The sequence below is a fragment of the Ranitomeya imitator genome, chromosome 10, assembly GCF_032444005.1.
Source record: "Ranitomeya imitator isolate aRanImi1 chromosome 10, aRanImi1.pri, whole genome shotgun sequence".
In the NCBI taxonomy this organism is placed as follows: domain Eukaryota; kingdom Metazoa; phylum Chordata; class Amphibia; order Anura; family Dendrobatidae; genus Ranitomeya; species Ranitomeya imitator.
The window spans coordinates 27,318,087-27,329,569 of record NC_091291.1 but is presented as its reverse complement, the minus strand read 5'-3'; the positions used below and the strand labels follow the sequence as shown (position 1 = coordinate 27,329,569).

General features: G+C 42.3%; 1 long non-coding RNA gene across 1 annotated transcript in view; it reads right to left on the bottom strand.

Annotated features, from left to right (window-relative positions):
• Positions 1-1,360: 1,360 nt before the first annotated feature.
• The window catches only part of LOC138651122 (uncharacterized), a 30,598-nt gene continuing 20,475 nt past the window's right edge, over positions 1,361-11,483 (bottom strand). Inside the window, exon 7 of the long non-coding RNA XR_011315437.1 lies at positions 1,361-2,353. This is a non-coding gene — a long non-coding RNA (uncharacterized lncRNA). The remainder of the gene's footprint in view (positions 2,354-11,483) is intronic.

The window sequence follows — 11,483 nt, the reverse complement described above, 5'->3', positions numbered from 1 at the left end:
TTTTCTGGTCCCAAATACATACATAAAAAATAAGTATGTAGACAATTCCTTTAATCCTTGATTTCTTTGAAAGACTGTCTTTTTCAGGGCCAAAGTTATAATTTGAAGTAACAATTCATTTACATGTTTATTTTTTTTAATAGTGCATGTTTTGAGAAATAAAAGTAAAAAATTGGGTGGAGCACAATGTACTGCCACTAGGTGGTACGGTAGTCTTATTTATCCTTTTTTCTTTTGTAGAATTTTTTTTTTTTTTTTAAAGGAGCCACAACCCGGCCAAGTGGACTTCAGGGCACAAAAGATCATTTTGCCACATCCATAGGTTGATGAATTATAGTCTAAAAATAAAAGCAATAAAACTCACTAGAAATTAAGAATTGCATTTTTTTCCCCCAGTCTTCAGAACACTGCTAAAAAAATAAAATAAAAAAGTGTTCACAATGTTGTACCTCCCCCAAAACGGTATATAAAAAAGTAAAAATAAGCGTAGACCCAGCTCTAGTGCTATAAAAATGAAAATATTAGCGGTCTAGAAAATAGCGACAAAAATATATATTTTGATGTATATGCAGTTTCATTTTTTAATATAGCGAGAGCTGTCTTAATTAAATTTGCCAGGAGATGGCGCTGCAATCAGCTGTTAATTGGATATCCATGGGAAATATTTACAAATGACTGTATAGGTCCTTATTTAATTACATGCAGTTCTTTTTTTCTTGTTTCTTTTTTTTTTTATCTCAAAAATTACTTTAATCGTTTTTTTTAGCTTTAGATTTTTATTTTTCTAAACTTTTTTTTTTTTTTTAAAGCTCCCTTTTACTCCCCAGTATCGTAATTCACCACGTCATCCTCTGTTTATAAATTATATAGCATTATTTCTATAGGGTGAAATGGACATACAAGAATGGCCTAATAGGCTGAGTTTTTTAAGCCAAAACTGAGCAAAAAAAAAAATAAAAAATCAATAACTTGTAGATTCTGTTCCAAAAACTCCAAAAAAAAACTCCCTGTTTACATAACCTAAAGCTATGTTCACACTATTTTTTTCTGAGGAATTCCAAAACTATAATTTCTTTTAAGTGTAAACTTCAAAATTCAGCTTTTTTTTTGCGTGGGGTGGAGTTGAAAGTTTTTCCATTTCTTGAAGCTGCTGTGAAAACTTTGGGATTTTTTTCTCTGAAGGATTGGCCAGGACAAAGTTTGAAGAAGTTTCCTTTAGAATCTGTTTGAAAGAGGTTGTTAGAGTCATGAATATGCGGCTCCACCCCTATGGGAGGTGGAGCCGCATATTCATGACTGTAATGGGCGGCACCACGTGACCGCTCATACAGGAGAAGCTGCCGCGAGGACAGGACGCTGCGAGGGAGCCGGGTGAGTATTTTATTAACAGCGGGCGGGCGCACAGGGGGTGGGAGGGGGGAGGGGACAGGGATCTTTATTTAAAACATGAATAAAAAAAAAAAAGGATTTTTCATATCTTCTTTCCAGCGAACGCTGCTGGAGAGAAGATATGAATGGCGGCTTCAGCACCACGCTGGGGGGACAGCGCTTACTGTAGCGCTGTCTCCTGCACGGCACACGGACTGCACATGGACAGCGTCCGTGTGCGGTACGTGTTTTACACGGACCCATTGACTTTAATGGGTCCGTGTAATTTGTGCGCTCCCACGAACCCTGACATGTCTCCGTGTTTTGCACACGGACACACGGTCCGTGAAAACACGCTGACATGTGCAGAGACACATTGATTTCAATGTGTCTACGTGAGTCAGTGTCTCCGGTACGTGAGGAAACTGTCACCTCACGTACCGGAGCCACTGACGTGTGTAACCGGCCTGAGCGATACGCTGGGACCGACGTCTCCGCTGAGCAGACTCCACTGCGGCTGGAGAAGAATGGGAGACCGCAGCGGAGATGGTTCGAGTTTCCCCCTGTGCAGAGGCGGGAACTCGACACCTAACAGAGGTGACATACACCTTTTTAATCCCATTGGGTCTTTTTCAAAACCTCTTCACATGTATAAAAAAAAAAAGTGCCCCCAAAACTCCTATAACCAGCAAAATCGATTTTTCCATAGAATTCAGTAGAAAGAGTTTTCAATTGATTTTTGAGTCAGTCTTTAAGTAGTATTTTAAAGTGGATCCATGGTAAAAACATTTTTTTGTGTGAGCCGCAATGTGCACACAGTTTTTTTAAAGGAGTTTTTGGAGCAGACAATGAGTGGAAACTTTCCTCCAAATCTCAAAAGTCCAGGTTGGGAACAGATGGGGACGGTGCAAGAAATGTGAGAAATCAAATGCGTCTTCGTTGTGCTCTCTGCATGCGAGTCGTGGCTGGAAGAAGTCATGGTGGTCTGGAAAAGAAGGGAAAAGTGAAATACTACAACAGAAAGAATCACCATCAATAACTGTGCTGTAATCTCCTATATGTTCTGCAGGACTGGTATCTCCCACTACATGGTCACCATAATCAGGTAATATCAGTGTTAATCTTTGTATGGAGATTTTCAGTAAGAGAAGGGTCGTCTGCTGAGGTTCCCCTACACTACACCCACTATTCCGGTGTGCCACCATAGTTGTAATCAGGGTTACCGGTTAGAGGCCTACTCGGTTGTTTCTATCCCTCTGAGCTGAAACCCTTTCTACGCCTCTGCCTTTAAAACATGTAATGCATTACTGTTTTTGGAATGTGAAGAAGAATAAAATTTGCTGCATCCGTAAAGCATTATTCACAATAGTAAAAGTAGAAAATTTGGTGGCGGTCCGGCCACTGCAAACCCATCAATCCAGAACTTTGAATTCACTCTTCTGAATGAAGCGTTGGCCAGGCATCCATGCCACTGCTTCTTTCATTATCTTTTATAGTCAAGTATACTTTCCCATGACTTTATTCCGAGACAGAATCTTGGAGCTTTAGAACCGCAAGTTATCACCTTATCGTCTGATAGGATAGGTCATTAATATTAGATTGTTGGGAGGTCAACACCCGGCACCTGCTCAGGGGCTGATACCCTGCACAACAGCTTCTATACTTGTAAAAGGAGCTGTTCTGCAGCACGTGGCAGCAGCAGCTACACGTTAAATGAAGCCATGCTTTGTATTATTATTATTATTATTATTATTTTTATTTATATAGCACCATTAATTCCATGGTGCTGTACATGAGAAAGGGGTTACATACAGGGTTATAGATATCGTTTACAGGAAACAAATTTACAGTGACAGACTGGTACAGAGGGGAAAGGACCCTGTCGTTGCGGACTTACATTCTACGGAATAATGGGGAAGAGACAGGAGGTCGAAGGTGTGGCAGCTCTGGTGGTGGTGAAGCAGCAACTCGGGTGGTGATGAGGCGGTAGCTCGAGTGGTTGGTGAGGCGGCAGCTCGGGTGGTTGGTGATTGCATCACCAATTAGACGGACACTCTGTTCCTAAATCTTGACCGGAACCGCCCCACTGGGACTCTCTTCCTGTAAAACCTTTTTTCCATTTTCCTTACTTAAGTGAGGTTTTGACTAAGACCATACCTGGTCGAAACGTTAACCTTGTTGTCCGCAGCTACTATTTCTTTAAATTACTTGATGATGTTAGTACACGTGAATAAAGCAACAAATCTTTCAGCATATAAAGCAAATATCTGAGTGCGGCTGTTTTCTCTTTTACATTTGACTTTGGATGTCCAGCCTGCACCTATTTTCTTGAATCTTGCAGTGTGCACGTCATTTTTCTCTGGACACGGGTGGTTGGTGAGGCGGCAGCTCTGGTGGTGGTGAGGCGGCAGCTCGAGTGGTTGATGACGTGGCAGCGGCTTGGGTGGTTGGTGAGGTGGCAGCTCTGGCGGTTGCGAAGCGGTGGCGAAGCGGCAGCTCGGGTGGTTGGTGATGCGGCAGCGGCTCGGGTGGTTGGTGAGGCGGCAGAATGGTTATTGCAGGCTGTAGGCTTTCCTGAAGAGATGGGTTTTCAGGTTCCATCTGAAGGGTCCAAGGGTGGTTCATAGTCGGACCTGTTGAGGCGTGGAATTCCAGAGGATGGGGGATATTCGGGAGAAATCTTGGAGGCGGTTGTGTGAGGAACGAATAAGGGTGGAGGAGATAGCTTTGCAGCTATATTCAAAGTGTTTCCATCTGATGTCCAGCGGAGCAAATAACAGCTGTTGGATAGGGTGCTGAGTGTCAGACCCTCGCTGATGATATTGATGGATCGACGATCTATAAGTTATGCACAGACAAGCCCTTTAACTTCTAATCCCAGGAATAACCATTTAAGGCTTTAAAGAGCTCATCGTTAAAAACAATTGACTTACGGAGGAACTCTATACAAACCATATATGCTTTGCTCTGCTTAGTGCTGGGCTCCCAATGTCACAAATCATTCGAGTCACGTTTTGCATCTTATTTTTGTTTTTGTTAAATGCTAAATTCATTGAAATGTAGTAAAAATCTGTAAATTGATTCTATTTTATCACGTGTTCAGCCAGCGTTTATCTACTGTAAAAAAAAAAAAAAAGTGCAGGACCTCTACTGTGAACTATTCAGGTTGTCAAGATCTGTCATTTTTCAAATTGGTCCAGGGATGTAGGAACCGGTTGACTCTAGTCAAGATCCCGAGCGCCTCCCAAACGGGTTCTTCTGCTTTCTCGGCACAGATAGGATGTTTCAACAATCTGGATAGACAATTATCACCATTTGCTTTTTGCATAAGTGGAACCAGAAAAATCCAGAATTTATAATGACAGCGCAAGGAACCCTCTTCTGTACCACATTGTACATAGGGATTTAGCTACAGAGATTGTGGAAAAAGCAATTACAGCTCGATTGCAAAACTATCGGCAGATATCAAGAGCAAATAAGACATCAGAATTTGGATGTCATACTTGTTAACTTTTCAATTGGTCATGTGGGAGACTCCAAAATCTTTGTTGCATAACCGTGCCCCTGTTCCACACCCCGTTTGCCCATCTGGTCAACAGGACTCAATCAGATGAAGCACCGCGCACAGAAAATATTAAAGGAGCGTTGCTTACTGGGAGGTCCCTTGAGGCTTCTACGACTCTTAAGAGATTTGACAACTTTTCGTTGAGTCAGGAGGTCTTACATTTTTATGTGAACCTTAGGTAGAGTAGCCATATATGCATTTTAAATAGTTATCCCCTACATTGGAAATTATTAATCACACAAGATAGGGAATACCTTGCTCATCAGTGAGGTTCCGACCTCTAGGATCTCCATCAGGAGCAAGAACGTGGCTGTGAAATGCCCTGGTGGGAATGGAGATGTGGCCACATATGCTCTCCTCTGCTCCAATCGCTGGCAATGATGTTGGGCAAGCAAATTGCTTAAATTCCTTGACAATCTCTCAAACAATGCATAAAGGTACCACCTCCCTGGTGGCCTGAAGTACAAGACACAGAAGTGGAAACATCAAGACTAGGCCAAAGAAAAATCTGGATTTTTTTGGGAAAAAATATGTATGTGGTCAATTTAAGGAGCACTATGGCTATAGAGCACACTGCAATAGAAAGGTGGTAAACAAACATTTCGGCAGCGGGCTGCTACCTTCCTCAGGTGGAATTACCTGAGGAAGGTAGCAGCCCGCTGCCGAAATGCGTAGTCATTTAATAAAAGGTTTGTTTACCAACTTTCTATTGCAGTGTGCTCTATAGCCATAGTGCTCCTTAGATTGACCACATACAGATTTTTTCCAAAAAACGTTGATATTGTGGCTGGAGCAGCTTGGGGCCATAGAGTTCATCTCCAGAAAACAGGACCTGAAGTGATGTCACATCCTGTGTAGAGGCATCATCTTACTATGGGCCCAGGTGACCAGATCAGGAAGCACAGCACAGGAGCGGTCCTGGAGCAACAGAGCAGGAGTGCTGCTACCGGAATTGTGCAGGGGTGCACAACCCTTCCAGGTGAGAGGCTAATCCCCCCACCTTTCATTGAAACTTCCCAATTAAACCACCTAGTGCTTCTCATGCTGCGCTCTACCATGGGTATCGTCTTTACAAATATCTGGAGACTGATTGTTCAAAGGTTTTATAAACTAATGAGATGAGAGTGATTCTAGATAGACTAGATGGATGGGCCCATGGCTGGATAAGTAACAGGTGTCGTAGCTGTTTTCGTTCTGACCCAATGTAAGACTTGACAGATCACTAGTGAGGCCAAATCAGGAGGTTACGCCCACCATTTTACAACCTCGCTTAGAGACAAAAAGACACCTCACACATATTCTGGGAGCAAGTCACTTTTATCTGATGTAATGCAGCAAGAGGCAATATTTTATACCATTTACAACAAATGTAATTCTCAATGTAATTCATGTAGTCCCACCATCACCCAGGGTCACACTGACCTTTATTCCTCACCACGTATCAAGAACGTTGTGGCTGACTATTGAGAACATACATGATAAGAAGTGTAGTCTCCTTGAAGCGGAGACCATCAGACTACTGCATCAACAGATTCTAGTAATTCTAGCAATTAAAGGCAAAAGGCAAGTAAAGGCAAACTATTAACCCTTCTATAGCACAGGCAAAAACCTCCACTTCTACTCAGACACCGGAACGGTGGAGGTTCACACTCGTGGGCTGGTATTTTTGGGTTCAAGATGGACATAAAATCAACTCCCAAACCTGCCGCCAGAGTTTAGAAGACACTTTCTTCGAGCAGTGGTACAGGAAAAAAAGTTTCAAGAAAGCCGTGATTTTTCTGCAGGACAATGCTTCATCGCAGCATCGAAGTCTCAACCAGCAATTGGTTGCAGCAGGTCACTGCCGCAGTCAATAACTGTTTGTAGCGGTGACGTGCCCCGAGTCAGGACGTCATTGCTGCAGTATTAAGTAGAATCTGGTGGGGAATTGACTGCAACAGATTGAGAGTGTCAGAACATCAGTGAGCCAGGTATTACTTTATCTATCCATTTAGTTTTTTGGGCAAATTTTTTTATCGAACCTCTTAAATTAAAGTGCCACCTTATGTGAATCTATAACCACTAAGCTTCTGTTAGACCTTATTTGCAGTTGAATTGGTATACTGTAATTCTTTTAGTCATTATCTGAACTGTGACAGTCATTCTTTAAGGAGAAAAACCTGTATGACCCCCCCCCACCAGATATTGGCTTCTCTATTAACACGTCCCTTGGGGTTTTTCCAAAATGCAAGTTATTTTTATGGAGGTCACAAAATGACACCCTTCACTGACATGAAAAGGTGTCAACACATGAACAAATTGCCGCAATGGATTCTTTCATACAAATGAACTCTCTAAGGTACAGTCAGCTTAATAGATGGAATTTAATTTGGACACTGACAATTTGGGTTGAAAGATATTGCATTAATTCACCGAACTTTGGTGCTGTAAAATTATTATTATTATTATTTATTTATATAGCACCATTAATTCCATGGTGCAGTACATGAGAAAGGGGTTACATACAGTAAAATGGTCATAGTAAGGGCTAGGGGGCTGCAGAAGGAACCACAATGGGCATATGAGCAGGACAATTGCCCTGCAAACAAACGTGAATAGAAAAATTACTTAAAATAACAGAATAAAAAATATAAAAAAGAATAATCTTGAACCAGGAGGCAGAGGTCCTAGTGGAGAGTGGAGCAATGACTTACGTGTGTACTTTACTGTACTTGTTAGTAAATAAATAAATGAAAAAAATGACATGGGGTGTTCCCTATTTTTAATAACCATCCAAGGGAAAGAAGACAGCTGTGAGCTGGTTTTATTATGCTGGGAAAGGGCCAATATCCATGGACCTTCCCAGCCCGTTAATATCAGTCTGCTTTGCCTTTGCTAGTTATTAAAAATGGGGGGGGGGGGGACCCTAAAAAAATGACATGGGGTACACTTTATTTTTAATCGCCAGCTAAGGCAAAGCAGACAGTTGGTGATTGATATTAATAGGCTGGGAAAGTACATGGATATTGGCCCCTTTTCCAGCCTAATAGGAAAGGCCCTCAGCTACCCCAGGAATGGTGCATCCTTTAGATGCACCAATTCTGGTGCTTAGCTTCGGCTGTTCCCAATTGTCTTGGTGCTGTGTGTGGTTTTTTTTTTTTGCGCGTGGGTGTATTTTTATTTTTAAATATGGGGTTACTAATAGAGGTGTCTGATAGATGCCTCTCCATCGCTATCCCCACGGGTTTGATGCCAGCTGACATTACACAGCTGACATCAACCCCAAAAACTGTTACCCCGATTGCCACCACATGAAGCAAGAAAAGCTGTAGTGTTAAGCACCTACACATACATAAAAAGCTTTGAAAAATGCATTTTGGGGACCAGAGTGAAAGAATTAACAGATTTGAATTACTAAATTATCCCAGCAGTCCTTTTTGACTATTTATTAAAATAACTCAGTTACTGTATATTCTACAACCAGTTGACCAACCTGTTTTTCAACTACAGGAAACCCTCAACAATTTCTTCCTGCTAATTCTGCCTTCTTTTTTTCAAAACTGGTCAGAGTAGTGGGTTTTACATTGTTAAGCAAATGTTCACAGGGTTCACTAAAGCTGTTTCTGGGTGGACAAACTTCAGCTGATGAGACAAGAAGCACACAAACGCAAGTGTCAGGGTACAAAATGGCTGGAGACTTAGAAGCACACATACAAAAGTGTGAGGGTACAAAATGGCTGGAGACTTAGAAGCACACATACAAAAGTGTGAGGGTACAAAATGGCTGGAGACAGAAGCACACATACCAAAGTGTGATGGTAAAAAATGGCCTGTGCAAAGGTTAGTGGCCAATTTATTAATACCAATAGCTTGGTGGATCAGCATAACATTCAGAAATTTGGACAGACATATCATTGTCTTAAAGCAACAAATCCTCATGACCAAAGAGGTGTAAGACGCAAGAGCATAATATATGCTGTTACCTTCACCCCACATTCCAACCACAAATTCTTAAAGCTTCTCTTTAAATTTGAGAGTCCTCAGTGGTTGATACCTTTTTAATGGCTAACTGAAAAGCTAGTAACAAATTGCAAGCTTTCGAGACTACACAGGTCTCTTCATCGGGCAAAGAATAACAAAATCTGAAGAGTCACATTTATGCACAAGAGGACACAGGAATAATGCAATAGATAAGTCATGTGACTTGCAATTCGTTACTCTTTGAATGGCTAACTGAAATGATGGTATCAACCACTGAGGACTCTCAAATTTTAATATTTTTCTATCTACTGGCTAGCACTGCGATCCTGGATATTCATAGCGCTTGATTATTGCGAAGATTTCATATTTTTCCAAGCTCAGCCCACGTGTCGTGATAATCCCTGATCTGGTATTCTGGGTGTTGGGATTGGAACCCAGCAGCTCCTGTGCACCAGGCAGCAGCTCTTTCTTTTGTGCTATTGAGCTCACTGGACAGTTCATTGCAAACCCAGATGCAAATACTCGTGTGGTTCCTCATTGTCTTCACCCTAAGTTCCTGATTGGCTACACCCTGATTGAACAACTTACTCAACCCGGACATAGAAATTCCTTCCTTGTGAGATTATTGAGCTCCCAGCCTTTAGTCAAGATTTCTTTCACCTGCTCCCTCACTCCAAGATTATACTGCTGCTCTGTGTCCCGACTCCTCGGCTATACCTACTTACGCTACCTGCCGATCCTTTAAACTACATTGCTGCTCCTGTGTAGCGACCCCTTGGCTATTCCTGATTATGCTACATGCCGGTGCTGCCCCCCGTGGTTTCAATACCACTACTCCACCTCTGGTCAGTCCATAACACTGTACTACTTTGACTCAGATTAGACTTCTTTTCTTGCCTGGTAATATTGTAAGGAACCCAAGTAATGACATATACGAGACATTGGATGAAAATGCCCAATTAAAACCTTGGCTCAGATACTGACCGGTTAGGCTACTTTCACACTAGCGTTAACTGCAATCCGTCACAATGCGTCATTTTGCAGAAAAAACGCATTCCTGCAAAAGTGCTTGCAGGATGCGTTTTTTCCCCATAGACTTGTATTGACGACGCATTGCGACGGATTGCCACACGTCGCATCCGTCGTGCGACGGATGCGTCGTGCTTTGGCGGACCGTCTGGAGCAAAAACCGCTACATGTAACGTTTTTTGCTCCTGACGGACCGCTTTTTCCGACCGCGCATGCGCGGCCGGAACTCCGCCCCCACCTCCCCGCACCTCACAATGGGGCAGCGGATGCGCCGGAGAAATGCATCCGCTGCCTCCGTTGTGCAGGGCGTTAAACACTAGCGTCGGAATCTCTGCCCGACGCATTGCGACGGGGAGATTCCGACGCTAGTGTGAAAGTAGCCTTAGAGAAGATCATTTCCTTGTGTCTATTGCATCATTTCCCAGTCTTCACCTATTGATTGAGGGTCCGATGTGTCTTTTTGACAATGTTTTTTTTTTCTCATAGGTTTGCTATATCTGTGGACACCGATACAAATACATGAAATGACTGGAGGATTTCTGCATATGAGATCTTGGTCACTTCAGGTGTAACTTGAACCACTCAGTAATAATAACAGAAGAGTCGGCCCTGAGGCAGTCAAATTCTCGAAGACGTAACAACTGTTCAGCTATGGACCAGTTCTTTCTGGCAGTAGTAGGTTTTACAGATGCACAATTTCTAGGTATTCAACTGAACATTATCCTAATTCCTTGAAAAGATTTTACCATATTACTTTTCTCTATTGCATGAAAACAATGGTCACGGTTCATCAAAATGTTTACACCAGAAATACGGCAAAAAACACTTTGGAAAGTCTCAAAGTGTTTGCGGAATTCAAGGTTGCGCAACCATTTTGCCACTGTTCGCTGTTTCCCGTAAGCTTCAACAAACTCATAGGCAGAGCTGGGGCAAGACAAGGTTAGGACAGGGCGTGGAAACACCCGCTTTTCTAATTCATGATTAGTTGTGTCATACCTTACCTGGCTGGAGTAAGAATTGTGGTGGTTGATTAACCCCTTTACATCATATTTCTTGTCCCCGACATGGATACGGGCTCCCACGCCGAGCCCGTATCTTTCCTGGCAGATGATGGCTGAATTGTTCAGCCATCATCTGCCTCTAACCTCCCACGGCTGTTGACTTGCTACATGCCGCTGTCAATCTGTTGTGTCATTCCACGCACTAGTGACATGAACGCGGGGCGACTAATGGTTACCTTTTTTTTTTTCTTTTACAACTTTCTTTTCACCAAATTTTTCATTTTTGCGCTTTCGTTTTTCAATTGCCTTCTTTCAAGGACCACAGCTTTCTTTTCCCATTTTACATAGCCGTATGACTGCTTGTTTTATTTTTGCGACAAGAGTTGTAGTTTTGAACGCACCATTTTTTTTTTTACCATACAATGTACTGAAAAATGGCAAAAAAACTCAAAGCGTGATGGTGAAAAAAATGGAATTTCGCCATTGTTTGGAGGATTTTTGTTTTTACGGCATAACATTTTTATCTTTCTGCTGATGGGGCTGAGTGAGGACTTGATTTT